Source organism: Schistocerca piceifrons, chromosome 4 (genome assembly GCF_021461385.2).
Source record: "Schistocerca piceifrons isolate TAMUIC-IGC-003096 chromosome 4, iqSchPice1.1, whole genome shotgun sequence".
Lineage (NCBI taxonomy): Eukaryota > Metazoa > Arthropoda > Insecta > Orthoptera > Acrididae > Schistocerca > Schistocerca piceifrons.
The window spans coordinates 623,025,180-623,043,064 of NC_060141.1; positions in this window are offsets into that span (position 1 = coordinate 623,025,180).

Consider the following 17,885-nt stretch of genomic DNA (forward strand, 5'->3'; position numbering starts at 1 on the left):
CTTTATTTCGCTTCGAAATGATGAGTGTGATTTGCTTGTAGTTCTTTCACGAAACGTGACTAATAAGCGCCAGACACAGCAGATGTTTGAATAACAGCAAACTCGGTCTTCACGTCAACTACGAATTAACGCCATCTCGTCCACTCCTTCACAGGAAGTAAACTACTTCTTCTTTTTTTTCTTTTCGTGACTTCCTATACCATTGACTTCTTCAGTTAGCTTAACCAGATCGAAGAAGGCTTGAAATTAGCAATAATAAACTCTATTGCGATTCGGAGAATCTCGTCTCGTACTGTAGATATCCATCGCTAACGGTGCATTGCCTCTCACGAGCAGTTCAACTAGGCTCGAATCTCAAGTAAACTTCTCTAAAAGAATTGTTGGTCATGTCATTTATTTACGTTTATGGATGCATGCTGGTTATCACTTTAGCGGTGATGGACTAACGGGACTTTAAGGCTATATTGTGCAGAAAATCTTTTGGAAAGTTCCTTTTTCACAGTTTTACGAGTTTCATTTTGGAACATATATATTACTTCGTTCAGGCGTTTCTTCCATTTATGCTGTTCACGGTCAGATTTTACGAAGCAAATGCGGGTTCACACGATGCTTCACATTAAGTCTGTAACACAATTAACATGAATTGAGTTTATCTTCATTCTTACCGCTTACTCCACTGCAAAAGCAACTGGTAATTATTTTGGATATTTAATGAGTTCTAAATTTGGGTGAAGACTAACTGTGGACAATTGTTTCAGAGAAACTATAAACGAAAACTGAGATTCGCTCTAGAAATTACGATCGAGGCCGATTCTTGTAGTCTGTTTAATAATGCGTCATCAACCAAGGACACGCGTCGGCCATGTTGCGCATGCACAGTCCGCTGCAGCTCCGGTAGGAGTGTGCATTTCTTCTGCCGTCTGAAGACCTACAAATCTGTCAGTTTTCAGAAATTCTTGCAGTGCGTGTTTCCAGTTAGATTTTTGACAGCGACTTTCTTTCAGTACAAACTTCTTGTATGAAATATTTCGGGTCATGTTTCGATGCCTTGGATTGGACCGTTACGTGTTAGTTTCCAGCCATCGATTGGCATAGCGGAATTAGTAAGCACAGTGCTCTAAGGGTCGTGGAGTCTAGTCCCGAGGCGGAAATTATTTTTCCTCTTTTTATATCAAATTCTTGCGTTACTTATATGGAAAAGAAACCAAAATAATGCTTAATTTATTGCATTTATTAATATTTTTATAAAAGGCATGAAAAGGAAAGGCAGACTATAATTTAGGGTCTCAAATAAATTTCTAGAAAGCGATTGTAATGATGTCATGCGAAGACATTCAAGATATTCATCATAAAAGAAAAGGGGTGCGGTAAGTGGCTGGTCTCTTGCACTCGGTATAAACGCCACATTTATACAATTAAATGTGTGTTTTAAAGTTCATATTAAGAAATAAAACTTGATTTACATTCACAAAAGTTTCCCCCTCATCGCGCAGTTTTGTGGCAAACTTTCCGTAAAGCATAATTTCAGTAAACGTGGACGAAGATAGCTAGTGATTTACAATGGAACGTATCTTGCTGCAGTATTTTTGGGATGTGACTTCATTTTCTCTCCTGATGAGAGCAATTTTGAAATGTTTTGATCAAATCCTTTACCTTGCTACTAAAATACAGTAGCAGGCTTGCGCTAGCGGAGCACATTCGGTGGTTATCATTTTCATACTTCACAATCCAATCCTTCTTCATATTGAGAAATCTCGTCATATGTGGATCATCTTGTCCTGCCACGACTCAGTTAATAGAAGTAATTCGTTCTTCAGCAGCTAGGACTTCATCACATCAGTGAAATAGTCTTTGTACAAGGCTGTTGTAGACTTCCCAGTACTCAACTACAGCGTTTTGAATCTTTAGTTGAAATGAGCAAGTACTTTCTTGAATTCATACGCAGACTATCGGTAGTAATTTTCCAGAAACGATTGTAAAGTAATGCGCTGTATCCTGTCGTTTCACGAGAAGTACTATAGCTCCTCGATGATTCGGGGTTTGGTTATAAGTCGATTGCTACTGGCAGCCAGGAAAGAGAACATACGAATTTAAATATTTTTTACATGTGACGTTAGAAAGATTAATTCGATTGACGTCGACGAATGAGAATCCTTAACATGTTTGATCAGACACTGATTACGCTTCTATCTTGGAAAGCTTTTTGCCGAGTCCTCGGGGATGCTGTCATATATCTGAACATAATTAAACTTGCAGCAACATCTCCATATGAAATCACTACCGTAAACGTGATGGACTGTTTTAACAGCCTGACATTCCTGTGTCCGTTGCTGTTGAGAATTGCACACTTCGGGCACATGTGGCGAAAGTTCTGTCCACTCATCTCTCGTTTTAGTTGTGCCCCTTCAGCAGAATATTTTACTCGGTCGTAGGTCCATTGATCACACACTTCGTGACTAATGAAGATCCAGGATTCTTTGAATTTTCTGAATGATTCCATATTTTTCAGGAATGCCACAATGTTTTTATTTCCATGGTGCAACGTGTGCCACTTCATGGAACTGAAGATGTTAACTTGGTGTCAAGCTATTCTAGAGTTAATGTTCTCGACTTTTAACCAATGAGAGGCCAGGAAAGGCCACGTTTCCTTATAAGGGTGTGCTGTGGTCAGCTAATGGGGGTCGGGAAACGGTCGTTGAGAGTGTGGTTGCAAGTGCTATTCTGAGATGAAGAGGTTGGCACAGGAGAGTAATTCGTGGCGGGGAGCTGCATCATACCACTCACAGGACTAATGACTAATTATCGCTAAGTAGACGGTACTGGACATTAATGCTAAGTTTTACTTAAGCTTTCGGGTATTAAACCATTTGTTCTGTGGTGTCGCTGCACGCTTTCCTATAAATACCTTAGTTACCTAAGGAGAGTGGTCCCTTTCTTCCTACTCGGCTACTAGTGAGAGTCAGTTTTTAAAGTACAATCTGAATTTCTAACTAGACGGTTGCCAACATACTTACGCTATTTGCCACTAATGAAGCCTGTGCGCTACGTCTCCTATTACTTAAGACCCAGTTAGAATTAAATGGCAGTAGCACATTTTTCCACTCACAGGTGTGCAATAACCACAGATGAAATGAGATAGAACAAAATAGATTCAACAAATCAACATACATAAAAATTAATCTACGCGACTGCACTTCCGTCAGACCTAGCTTTCGCAATGTGCCCCGTCCAAACAACATACGGAGGCACACTTTACCAAACAACTTAATGAGTTATGGCTGTAGCTTTGCGTTTACAGTAAAATCGTGAATAACACAAATATGAACAGAAACCCTGTATAAATAAAATATACTCTGACGGTTTCCACGAGCTTACAAGAATAAGAATAAAAAGAAAATAGTGGCGATAGTAGTACCAATATGAAAAGATTTTTATTTACTCATGGAAAAGGAACATTTTATAGATTATGGAGACTGTGTTAATAAAAATTAGTTTTGGTGATCTCAAACTTTTTCACTTGGATTCTCTCTTTGGAATTGCTCTGAATAGATCTATGGATCTTATATGTCGGCACACGCCGATCCAAGTGGACGCGAGGGCAGCGGTAGCAGCAGCAGGAGTTGTTTCATTGTATATCCTTGAGTAAGGCGGTTCTCTAGTGTAATTTTCCCGCTGCCAGAAGCTCCATTTCGCGCCACTACGTTTAAATCTCGTTCTAATATACAGCATATTGCTTACATCAGAATGACCTCAAGAGAACTGATGAATGATGTAGGCTCTGATCTGGAACGTAAATAAACGTAGCTCATTGCGCATTCATAGTAAAAGAAATACACTACTATGCAGCTACAATATTGACGGCAAACCGCTGGAAACAGAACCTACCGTTAAATACGCAGGAGTAACTATCCAGAGTGACCTTAAGCAGAATGACCACATAAAAGAAATATTGGGAAAAGCAGACGCCAGAATCAGATTCATAGGCTGAGCCTTAGGAAATGTATCTAATCGACGAAGGAAGTGCCTTATAAGGCGCTTGTTCAACGGATTCTTAATTGATGTATCTTCTCTATCTCCTCTATGAGTCCTACCTGTAGGAATCTCTGATAGATGAACAACAGAGAGCAGCGCGTTTCGTCACGGGATGGTTTAGCCGGTGCCAGAGCGTTACGCAGATACTCAATAAACTACATAGGCAGACGTTACAAGAGAGAGATTTGCTAGTGGAATTTCTAGACAGGACATTCCGGGAAGAGTTGTACAACGTATTACTTCCCCCCACATACATCTCGCGTAACGCCCACGAGGAGAACTTCGAAATTATTCCGTTCCATTTTGGTCTGTGGTACAGCAACCTTCTATTGCTATTGTCTAAAAAAACAGTCGTAGGTTGCAAAGTATTTTTTATTAACTTAAGAACGACGCGTTTTGCCCAGATAGGACATCAACAGGTTATGTTAAAAGATCAGAAATCGTCTGGCAAAAGCATCCATGAAGAAGGCACGATACCGCATAAAACATACTAAAAGGCAACGTCTTGTAGGCGGCGTAAGGCGTTAGCCGCACACAAGAGGAACTGACGCGCAAACCGTAAACTACAATGGCCCCAAAGGCCCGACAGTATTCTCATGAGATTCGTGTTCACCTGACATTCCCTATATGTCCTCCACTGCTAGCGCTGCAGCCATCTGTAATCTGAGAGAGATCATTACACGTTGACGTCCAGAATAGGCAGTGATCACAATAACGTGACTGTACCAGATACATATAATGTCCTCTGATACATACAACCAACTAAAGAATATAGTAAATTTCTGTATTATCAAATGCAGAGTTTTATCTTTAATCACGTACTCAAATATTACTCACTGCCATTGAAATCAATACAGTTAAGCATTTTAGATGTCGCAACTATTCGCTGATTCGCTACAGTCTTTGTTACGTCAAAATTGCTCCTCATTTCTGAAACAGGTCTCCAATAAACAGTATACAAGGAAAGAAGTAGTTCACATTTAATACAAGCAGCAACAGATCTGAATGGAAGGACAGCATTGTCATCTTTTTCTGGTTGCAAATTTTACACAGTCGAGTACAGTCGAGTGCCCTCATAGTCACATGATGTTTTGATACTGCTTCGGGCTGACAGATTTGTCAACTTACCTAAGACTTGTTGCAGCCAGTATGTAGATATCATGTACTGGTTTCATCCTTTTAAAATTCGTGACCAAAGTATGAGGACCTTTGTATCTCCATACATAAGAATTTAGCTAGGTACAGTAAATGCGGGTGACTGGGTGTTAACGTCTCATTTGTCGAACTATCCCAGACGACTAAAGGGCCACAAATTGTAAAATGGTCTCCTTATATCATTGTGCACTGACTATGACGTCAGTGGCTGTGCAACGGGTCTGTTGACAGTTGTATGGTGGCCGTGTTGGATGGAGGATAGTGACCACAGAAGCGCAAGTGTTAGGAGTCGCTGTCTCAGGCTGGCAATGCAATGGTTGACACCTATCTGCTGGTAGGGATGGGGTACTTACTGTGCTTATTCACGTACGCTGTTCGCAAATCCACTATGTGATCAAAAGTATCGGGACACCCCAAAAAACATACGTTTTTCGTATTAAGTGCATTGTGCTCCCACCTACTGCCAGGTACTTCATATTAGCGAACTCAGTAGCAATTAGACATCGTGAGACAGCACAATGGGGAGCTCCGCGGAACTCGCAGACTTCGAACGTTGTCATGTGATTGGGTGTCAACTGTGTCATACGTCTGTACGCGAGATTTCCACACTCCTAAACATTCTTAGGTCCACTGTTCCCGATTTGATAGTGAAGTGTAAATGTAAAGGGACACGTACAGCACAAAATCGTGCAGGCCGACCTCGTCTGTTGACTGACAGAGACCTCCGACAGTTGAAGAGGGTCGTAATGTGTAGTAGGCAGATTTCTGGCCAGACCATCACATAGGAATTGCAAACTGCATCAGGACTCACTGCAAGTATTATGACAGTTAGGTGGGAGTAGAGGAAACTTGGATTTCATGGTCTAGCGGCTGCTCATAAGCCACACATAACGCCGGTAAACGCCAAACGATGCCTCGCTTGGTGTAAGGTGCGTAAACAATGGACGATTGAAAAGTGGAGAAACGTTGTGTGGAACGTCGAAACACTGTACACAATGTGGCGATTCGATGACAGGGTGTGGGTATGGCGAATTCGCGGTGAACGTCATCCGCCTGCGTGTGTAGTATCAACAGTAAGATTCGGAGGCGGTGGTGTTATGGTGTGGTCGTGGTTTTCATGGAGGGAGGTTGCACCCCTTGTTGTTTTGCGGGGCATTACCAAAGCACAGGCCTACATCGATGTTTTAAGCACCTTCTTGTTTCCCATAATTGAAGAGTAATTCGGGGATGGCGACTGCATCTTTCAACACGATCGAACCAGTTCATAATGCACGGCCTGTGGCGAAGTGGTTACTCGACAATAACATCCCTTTAATGCACTGGCCTGCACAAAGTTCTGACCCGAATCCTACAGAACACCTTTGGTATGTTTTGGAACGCTGACTTCGTGGCACGCCTCACCGGTCAACATCGATACCTCTCCTCAGTGCAACGCTCCGTGAAGAATAGGCTGCCATTCCCCAAGAAACCTTCCAGCACCTGTTTGAACGTATGCCTGCGAGAGTGGAAGCTGTAATCAAGGCTAAGGGTGGGCCAACACCATACTGAATTTCAGTATTACCGATGGACGGCGCCACGAACTTTCGAGTCATTTTCAGCCACGTGTCCGGATACTTTCGATCTCAGTGTTCCTGTCTCGCTTGCTCGGGAGCCATCCGGTAGTGAACTCTGATTGGGGCGGACGTGGTGGCAGTCACAATATAGTTTTACCGGCATCGCGCATTCTAAATGTTGTTTAGCAGTCAGACTGATGACGTTAAATCCTATGCGTAGGCGTCTGTTTGCGCTTGGTCAGCGGAGCAGTAAGGGTCTACAGTGGTAACTTCGTTTTTGACAAGTAGAGGTTACTGTCCTGTTCTTACACTCAATTACTACGTACGATTTTGTGTGTGTGTGTGTGTGTGTGTGTGTGTGTGTGTGTGTGTGTGTGTGTGTGTGTCTTTGGATGATGATCTTAAAGGTTAGTCCTTGTGATATTGTCTGGTGCGAGCACAATCGCCTTGTAATGGCTAGATTTTTTAAAACGTTCCTGATTCATGTTTGATGACATTGGAAAGGTATAATTTATTAAAATACATCAATAATTATTTTTACATGCAGTCTTTCATTGCATCACATTTTATGCATAGCGCAGTGCTGAACGCTCCTCAATAAATACAACATGTAACACGTAATCTATCTCAAAGGGATCTCTTTCAATTTACTGCCGTTCTTTTGCTTATTGTAATGTTGTAGTGTCCAACAACTATGCATATTTTGACTGTGGTAGCCATATTGTCTCATATGTCACAGTGGTAACAATATGGGTGAGAAATATATAGTGTCCCAGTAAGAATAGTCAGCATTCAGAGATATGACAGGAATGATCATTCGAAGCAAAATGGTCTAATAGCCATAGGCTCTAAAATGCGTACCTAGCGAACACTGCTCACTACTTCATCTTTGATGAAATGAAACAAATCTCTTCAGCTGCACGCTTTTTGCTTTCCATTTTCTGAGAGGCCGTAGTTCGGATTGAAACAAGAAGAAAATATTCAGTAAACTGGGGACACAAAGTGCATAACGTAAGAGCTATGAGCATTTGTCAATCATCTCTCCTGTGCTCGTAGCTCTTACGATATGCATTTATGAACCCATGTTTATTTTTTCTTGTTTAGGTCTGTACTACCTCCTCCTAAAACACGGAAACAAAAGAGCTTGCAGTAGAAGATATTTGTTTCAAAATATCAAAGATGCCGAAGGAATTAAAGGTAGACCCAAATTTACAAGACCTGTTAGCTTCGAATGGTCAGTGCTGTCATATCCCTGAATATTGTCCGTTCCACCAGGGGTGCCCTGTAGCGGCAGCCATCTAGGATAACAAATTGTTGCCGTATGGATGACTTTGAGCACGTCCGGTTAGCAGTGCGTACTAACGCACTGCTTTGCGGGCGGGAAGGCGTGCCAGTCCCGGCACGAATCCGCCCGGCGGATTAGTGTCCAGGTCCAGTGTGCCGGCAAATATGTGGATGGGTTTTAGGCGGTTTTCCATCTGCCTCGGCGAATGCGGGCTGGTTCCCCTTGTCCCGCCTCAGTTACACTATGACGGCTGCGCAAACACTTCCTCCACGTGAAACGTCCCCTTAGAAAAATTATACATGACTGTGCTTAAACTGACACCAAATACATTTAGCGCAACGGAATCTGACTTTCAATAATCCCTACAAAAGAATGGCCCTGACTAACATTAACCTATACCTTTCACAAATCACTTACCTCACAAAAATCTTCGTTACTAAAGCTACTGCAATACAGCGAGCGCCACTACTGCCAGCTAAATAAAATATTCAGACTGCTGAAGGCACTAACTACTGATAGGCATAGTTAGCAAAAGAAAGATTTTGATAGAGAACAAACAATGTATTTACCTTAAAACTGTTCAAAAGTCATAATTATATATATATATCAGTCTATGATATCCAATATTACAAATTTACTCTTTCTGATGGACACACGTCCAGATCATCCGCTCTCAAAATTCCACAATCTCTCTCCCCACATCCACCACTGCAGGCGGCTCACCTCCAACTGCGCAACGCTACGCGCTGTTAACAGCCAACTGCCCAAAGCTACAATAGCGAACAACAATGCAAACCAGCCACAGACTGCACACAGCACAGCCAGTGATTTTCATACAGAGCGCTACGTGGCGTTACCAATAAAAAAACCTAAACAGCCTACTTACACACGTACACGTACACCATAATTTACTCTACCATGCAAACATTGGGGTTACACTCATCTGGGGGGGGGGTCCTTTGGGTGCCGAACAGTACAGTAACCCTGCGTTCTGTGTGGGGCGGCGATGTGGTGAGTGAATTGCTGTAGCCTGTTGTGGGGTTGTGAACCACTGAGGGCTACGGCGGGGATGAAGCCTCTCCGTCGTATTTAAATCCCCAATTTCATACAATACAACAGAAGGATGAATATTTGGGTAATCAGTTAGATCCTACATAAACACCAACTTCTACACTTCAGCAATATTATAACACCCCAGAGACATAAATTAGATCCTAAATAACACAAACAGCCAAAGTAGCCTATTAGGAGAGGTTGTGGGAGGGAAGACGCTGGTGATCTGGAGAGTCAAAGCTGTGAAAGGTGTGACACATACAATGGCCCTGAAACCCACTCCGACCCCATACTCCGAATTAGATGCGAATCTGATCGAAAATATTTCTTTTCAAATACATTTGTACCAACTAGGATATTACTTAATACTGGATGGGGAGGCAGTTCGTAACCACACATTCACAGCTATTTTGCTAACATGTGCTTGACCTTATTCCACTCTGTGCGACATCTAGATCCATATGAAAGTAGCAAATTCAAAAATGGCACAACTGCTGTAGGGAGCATTAATTCAGATTACCGCTTTCTGTTAACTATGTTGTTGTCTTCGAATCTTAAGAACTACAAATGGACGTGATTCTTTGTAGTGCACAAGATCCTATGAAGGCAATATAGTTTCCCGAAACCGTTAATCTGAATAAATGCTCTATTAAAACGTTCGTTGGATTTTCAAGTTTGTTGCTTCTGTTTTCATTCTGCAAACAGCTCGTTAACAGACTCTATTTACTGTAACGTTTCGCACCACCACTACCTACCTTTCCACGAGTGAATACGTTCTTTCATTTTTCCCACTGGATGTTAATCGTTTTCTCCGTCCAGTATTCTTGGTAAACCCAAAAAAATGGCTCTGAGCACTATGGGACTCAACTGCTGAGGTCGTAAGTCCCCTAGAACTTAGAACTACTTAAACCTAACTAACCTAAGGACAACACACACATCCATGCCCGAGGCAGGATTCGAACCTGCGACTGTAGCGGTCGCGCGGTTCCAGACTGTAGCGCCAGAACCGCTCGGCCACCAGCGGCCGGCTGGTAAACCCAAAGGACTGCTGTTAATCCTTTACAGTCCGCTGCTTGATCAATATGTAATTCTCTTGACAAAGGTGTCAACTCTCTTATAACTGTTCTTTGGACCCACATTAACACATCCTTTTGCCACCTTCTTTCGCTGTACTTCTAACGTACCCAAACAAATGAAAACTTATATGGAGTGCTTATTACAGACTATGTAATTTTCATATTTTCTCAAATTTCTGATGGTCTGATGCTATTGTTAAAAACTATTAAACAGCCAAGGTCGCATAAAATATTTTCTATTTAAGACAACCGGTTTCAACAGACTAGGCTGCTATCCTCTACCCTTAAAATATATCGTTGTAAAACATATTCATTTTACGCTGACCCCGCGCGCAAGATATCAAGTGGAGAAAAACAGACAATATATTTAATAACATAAGTTACCTAGCGCAACAGACTAGGTGTATATAGATACTGCGCAAAATTGCATATTGCGTCATACAAACACGGCACACACTAGCACAACTATTTACATACTCTGGATATATTGTAAACAGCTGTTGAATGGTTTTTAGCAATTAAACAGTTCGCCCTTCAGTTTCCTCAAAGCGATGAAATTCAGTTTTGATGCTATTTTCATGGGTGACCTGTAGGCACCATCACATAAAATCTATTTGCACCGTCCTGAACTTGTCCCTTCTTTTAATCTTAAGTGGCTACACTTCTCCACTAAAAGTATCTATTTTTTCAATAATACTATGGAATATCTTCTTTGCTATATTAATTAATACTATTGTTCCAGGTCAGACCACATGGGGCTTTGTCACTTGTTACTTTAATCTCAAAATCTTTATCACTAGTGTCATCAATAGATATAATAGGATCTATTTTGAGAACTAAATTCGTTTCTTTACGGAATTAAATTTTAGACTTCAGATTTTGTGTATTCCTTATGCAGTTTACCCAGCTTGTATTCCATTATCTTGTCTGCTTTTTGCGATAATTACTTGCTCATCTGCAAAGAGTAGTGAATGCATTGTATTCTGGCCAACTGATACGAGTAACTATTGCTGAACATTTTTGTATTATATTCAAGCGCTTGGTCTTATGCATATATTTAAAACTAATGAGAACAGACCACAAACTCGATTAAGAATTTTGTTGGTTTTAAATTTTTCTATTGTTCTGTTTCCCATCTTTACTTCTGATTCTGTCTTCTTGTACATTCTCATAATTATATTAACTCATGTATCCCGTAATTTTAGTCACTTAATGCCAGGTGCAGTCCTAGATATTGAGATGCTACCGTTTGATTTTTCCAAATGAAGAAAAGTCATATTCATTTCCCTGCTATTTTCTACTGCTCATCTAACACTGTATACGTTATCCACACAGCTACTAGCTACCAGTCCTAAAACCACTTTATTCCTCTGAAAAATTTGACATATTCTATCCTTTCCCTGTGCATACTACAGAGAATTTTTGCTACTGATGGTATTACACCTATTACACTCTAACTTTAACAAGACTTCCTGTAACCCATTTCGTAGGTGATACTCATAGAAATACATGTTCCGCTCTCTCTATCTTCCTCTTGCTTTATTTTATTAAGAGATACACGAAAATATTGTACTAGCTTTTCTTTCTCTAATTTTAGAAGTTTCATTCTAACATTTCTTGAACGAGTAACCTTGTTACTACTGACCTTCTTCACAGCTTCTTTCCAATCTTCTCTTGCAGTTTTCTATAATCATCTAGTTTGCCTTATACTGTATTCTTGTGACTGTTCCACTGATGACTTGTTTCAGTTAGGGCATGGTGGTTATAGTTAAACTTTCGCTACTTCAGCCGGTGTAGATAGGATACTATTAGCCGTATGCGCGCAAAACTTCATAAGAATAATGTTCAAACTGATTTGTTAGCAGTGTTAGTGTCATGACGTGCGGCTAGGCGGCGATACTGGTAAGGCGGTATAGGACTGAAACCCAAGTATCGGTGTGTTCTGCAATCGCAAACAGCCAGCAAGGCTAACAAGGCGAGCAGGGATTTAATCGTAAAACTCTTTCACCATAACAACAGCAATAGTGCTACTGCTCTTCGCGAGTATCCACGCATTAAATGAATACGGGGAGGTCCTCTTTCCGCACTGGGATTGAAGAACACAATTCGGAAGTCGGAACCACTGGCAATTTGGGAACCGCGTCTGCTACAGGTCGACCAGCAACTGCACCATGCCATGGCTGACAAGTCGAGACGCAATGCGCGATCTTCAAGCAGTGCACGACAGCTGAAAGTTCCATGGTCCACCATTCGAGAAGTGCAGCTAACAACTGCGAAATGTTATCCCGGCTATCATGCATGCAGATGTTTGCCGCAATGAGCAACAATTGTAACGTGGGACGAAAACATAATACGCAACTAACTAGTGTAACCCTTTCTTCTGACAATTAAAACGTATTTATTTTAATACCTTATTCGTTATTCCTCTTCCGCACGCCATTACAAATGTTTCCACAAAGTTTCATCGTCGTACGATCACTCGTTTTTCGTAGTGAAATTTAAACTGTAACTACTCTGTACTATTATTCACGTTCTTTATGATCTTATAGGCCTCGGTGGATTTATTACAACCATGCTATCATCAATTCACGTTGACACATTTTCCGAGCGGTTTTCTTTGTAATTTTTAACCATCGCTTTAACACGGTTCTATAAAACAATGCCTTTGTTTCTAGACTGCATAGTCTTATTTGATAACCATCGGAGGCAGCTTTTTTTTCTTCACCACAATCGAATGTTCCAAACTTCTGAGGTTTTTTCCTCGTATTTGTTCCTTCTTGTCTCAGTCCTTAAGGTTTTGTGGCCGCTTCGGAGACAGCGTTCTTAAAGTGATCATGTAATTATTCTTCTCTACCCATCTTACGAAAAATATTCTTGAAGCTACTTTTGTGTAATCTTATATCGGTAAAATACCATCGTGCGTTCTTGGTGGCCAGTAGTCTGTGGTATCTAACCACCTTTATGAAAGCTTCTGATTCAGAAACAATGGTCGATCCCTATGTGATAAGCCTCTAATTGAGCGCAATCTCAACGCACAAGAAAATATCCCCTTCATTATGCGAATGTAATGTAATAACCGCACAACGTCAACGATCGTTGTGAAACCAAAATTTTGAGAGTATATTGCAAAATATTGTGATACCATACTTCATTCCCATCAGTGAGTAATAAGAAATCTAAAGAGAAGTCGCAGACTTCGATACTCAACAATGAACAGAGGTATCTGCGAAGAAATCAGCTACGATAAAATGGAAACCGCCTGTTGGATTTGTGGCTTATGGATTTAATGACGTGCTTTTCGGATAGATCCATTTAGGATCTGCGCATGTACAAATGAATTTGATGGGTAGGCACTTAGAAATTACATCTCTTCTCGCGCGCACGCCCCCCGCCCCCCCCCTCCCCCCCCCCCCCCCCCCCCACACACACACACACGGACACACACATTATAATGACGGGACGGGAAGAGTTGCAACACCAAACGATAATTCATTTAGAGTAATCGAATTTCTGAAATACATTTTTCTAGGAAACCTCTTTAAGTGATGAAGCTTTCGAGGTCACAGATTAATGTAAGCGTGAGATACGCCATTGCTAATGTGAAATGCTGGTACAGTAATGAACGGTGTAATCGTTATAATATTGAACAGAAACATACAAACGTGGATGCATTCGGTTCTACAGGTGCCAGATGTCAGTTTGCGGGTGGAGTTCTATGCCTGTTGCACTTGGTCAATCAATAAAGGGACTGTTAGTGCTGTTTGTGGATGACAACTTCAGTTGTCGTCTGATCATGTCCCACACGCGCTCGACTGGAGACAGATCTGGCATACGAGCAGGCCAAGGCAACATGTCGACACTCTTCAGAGCTTGTTGGATTACAAAAGCAGCTTGTGGGTGAGCGTCATCCTGTTGGAAAACACCGCTTAAAGTGCTGTTCGTGAATGACTGCACAACACGTCGAATCACCAGAATGACGTACAAATTTGCACTCAGGTTGCGTGGGATAACCACAAGAGTGCTCCTGCTCTCATACAAAATGGCACCCCAGACCATAACTCTACGAGGTGTAGATCCACTGTGTCTAAAACGCAGGCAGGCTGGATGCACGTCAATTGGCCTACTTCTAACCAACACCCACCGACCACTGGCACCAACTCAAACTAACTTTCGTCGGAAAAGATGACAGACCTCGGCTCTCCCCTCCGATGAACTCCCGTTTGATACCACTGATGTCGCGAATGCCAGTGGCTTTTTTCAGTGCAATGCACGCTACAAGGTGTCTCTCTCGTAGCTGACTTTCAAGTAACATATTTGTAACAGTTCGTTGTGTCACTGTGGTGCCAACTGCAGCTCGTACTACTGCTACAGATGCAGAACGATGCGCTAGAGACCTCTCGGTAGTGCCACGTGGCAGTCCGGAGTCATCCCCCCAGGGGGTCCACAACTCTTTTGTGGACACGTGCGTAGCGAGCACGGGACCCCGAGCTAATGTGGCCCTCCTTCCTTTCCGGGCTGCATACCTTCCCTTCCCTTTCCGCATCCCTCCCCGTCCCCCATCTTCGCCCCCCCTCACCTCTGGCTCTTTCCTTCCCTTTCTCCCCCTCTGGGAGTACGGTTTGTGCCTACGTCCGGAGACGGACGCTCGAAACTGTTCCAAATTCCTTGCTTTCTACACTTACAAGTCCTCGTCCTTCCTCTGTCCTTCTCCTTTCCTTCCCTCTTCTCCTTGCCCTTTTCTCCGCTGCGGCGTTTGAGACCCCCTCTTGTTTCCTTTCTCTTTCTCTTTTTTCCTCCCTGTGCATGTCTGAAGGCCGACCCACGCACTTCCATGCGTAGCCGGTGACGGGGTAACGCGTAATTCCCCGCCCCGGGTAGACAGGTAGGACACGTACGTACCCCCTGGTAATGGCCAGGCCCAGGGAGGGGCGATTACCCGAGCTGATACCTTCCGAAAGTGCCGATTGGTCCCTCCGTCCGTTTGTCGGGAGGTGTGACCTGAGGTGTGAACAATCACCTAAGGCGGGTGTGCCCTCAGTGAGGGCCCCCACAAGGGAGGAGCGCGCCATCGGAGACGCCGGTAATCATGGGGGATTCTTCCGCAATGGTTTCCTCACCTTCCACTATGTCTGCTCACAAACGTAAGTTCACTGAGTCTCAGCCACAGACGGTTCTTCCATCGTTGCCACAGTTCCTTGTTGTTTCTCGGTCTGACGAAGGTCACGACTTTTCCACGGTCAACCCTTTCATTATTCAGAAAGGTGTCGACGCAATTGCGGGTCCTGTAAAGTCTTGTTCCAGATTACGGAATGGCACCCTGTTGTTGGAAACACACAGTGCCATCCAGGTTCAAAAACTGCTGCGTACTTCTCTGCTCCACACCTTCCCTGTCCGGGTGGAACCGCACCGTACCTTAAATTCCTCACGTGGAGTCGTTTATACACGCTCCCTCGATGGATTGTCTGACGAAGAAATTCAGCACTACCTGTCTGACCAGGGCGTCACGGCTGTTCATTGGGTTATAAAAAGGGTTGACTCGAACATCATTCCAACCCGCACTGTCTTCTTGACATTTGACAAAGTTCAACTCCCATCAAAAATCAAAGCAGGCTATGAGAATTTCCGTTCGCCCTTATGTCCCAAACCCTACGCGTTGCTATCGATGTCAGCAGTTCAATCACACCAGCCAGTCCTGTTCCAATCCGGCCAAATGTGTTACGTGTGGCAAGGATGCCCATGAGGGTGCTTGTCCACCTCCATCCCCTCGCTGCATCAACTGTATGGGTGACTACACTGCTTCCTCTCGAGATTGCCCTGTTTATAAGGACGAAAAGCTGATCCAGGAAATAAGAGTGAAGGAAAAGGTGTCGACTTTTGCTGCTCGAAAAATATTCGCCAGTCGACAGCCCACCGTGCCTCAGAAAGGAAAATACAGCACTGTCCTTGCTTCTCCTCGGCCAACAAAGGAGGCGGCCACGCAGACTTGCGACCTCACCTTTAGTACCACGGTCGTCAGATCGGCCAGCGCAAAGATCGCCCGTTCAACCTCACCACTTTCGCCTGCCCACTCAATAGCTCACCCTTCGTCGGGTTCTGCTAAATCTCGAGCCCAAAAGTCAGACGCCAAGTCTTCGAAACAAGAGCATTCTCGTGAAGAGTTTTCACGTACCGCAACTTCACAACCATCGGTTCGTCCTTCATCTAAACATCATACTTCCAAGAAGGTTACGAAGAAACACAGTTCCTCTCCTTCTCCGCCGAGGCGTGTCCCATCTACAGCACCACCTGGCGGAAATCGCCCTCGGCCGTCTTCTGTGTCGCCGAGGCGCACTGCTGGTGTCCGGTCAACCAGCCGATCGCTGGTGGCAGGAGCTGCTCCTGACCAACCTATGGATCAGGATCTTCTGCCTTCGAGTGAATGCCATTCCATGCTGTCGGTCGCAAGCTCTGAGCAGTCGTTGAGTTGACAGCACCCTTGGTCACGTTCCTCCATTTTCTGTTCACCCTATGTCCATTATCCACTGGAATATCCGCGGCATTCGAGCCAATCGGCATGAATTGTCGATCCTCTTACGATCCTACTCGCCGGTCATCTTCTGTCTTCAGGAAACAAAGCTGCGTCCCCATGACCGCTTTGTTCTCCCTCATTTTCAGTCCGTCCAATATGACCTCCCCTCTGTTGAAGGCACTCCAGCCCATGGAGGACTCACGATTCTGCTCCATGATACTCTCCATTATCACCCAATCCCCTTAAACAGTTCCTTCCAAGCTGTCGCCGTCCGTCTTTCCCTTTCTGGATACACGTTCTCTCTTTGTACGGTATACATTCCATCGTCCACACCAATGGCACGAGCTGATCTCCTTCATCTTCTTGATCAGTTTCCACCCCCCTATTTGCTGGTTGGGGACTTCAATGCCCACCACACGCTTTGGGGATCTCCGCATCCTTGTCCACGTGGCTCCTTATTGCTAGACATCTTCCACCAAGCGGATCTAGTCTGCCTCAACACTGGGGTCCCCACATTTTTGTCTGCCTCCACGACAAATTTATCTCATTTGGACCTTGCGGTCGGTACTGTTCCGCTAGCTCGGCGCTTCGAATGGTTCGCCCTTGATGATACACACTCGAGTGACCACTTTCCATGTGTCCTTAGACTGCAGCCTCGACTGCCCTACATGCGCCCGCGACGCTGGAAGTTTGCCCAAGCCGATTGGACACTTTTTTCGTCTCTAGCGACATTCGATGACCGTCGCTTTCCCAGCGTCGACGATGAGGTCACACATGTTACCGACGTTATTCTCACCGCTGTGGAACGTTCAATACCACGCACCTCCGAATTGCCCCGGCGCCCCCCAGTTCCTTGGTGGAACGAGGCATGCCGTGACGCAATACGTGAGCGGCGACGTGCTCTTCGCATTTTCCGTCACCATCCAACTTTGACCAACTGTATCCAATATAAGCAGCTCCGTGCGCGATGCCGTCGCGTCATCCGCGATAGCAAGAAGGCAAGCTGGAAATTCTTTATTAGCTCATTTAACACCTTCACTCCCTCCTCGGAAGTTTGGAGTCGGCTTCGACGGTTCTCAGGCGCACCTAGTTTCTCCCCCGTCTCTGGGCTCACTGTCGCGAATGATACCTTAGTGGACCCCGTCGCAATTTCTAACTCATTGGGTCAGCACTTTGCTGAGATTTAGAGCTCTTCAAATTACCCGCCAGCGTTTCTCCCGAAG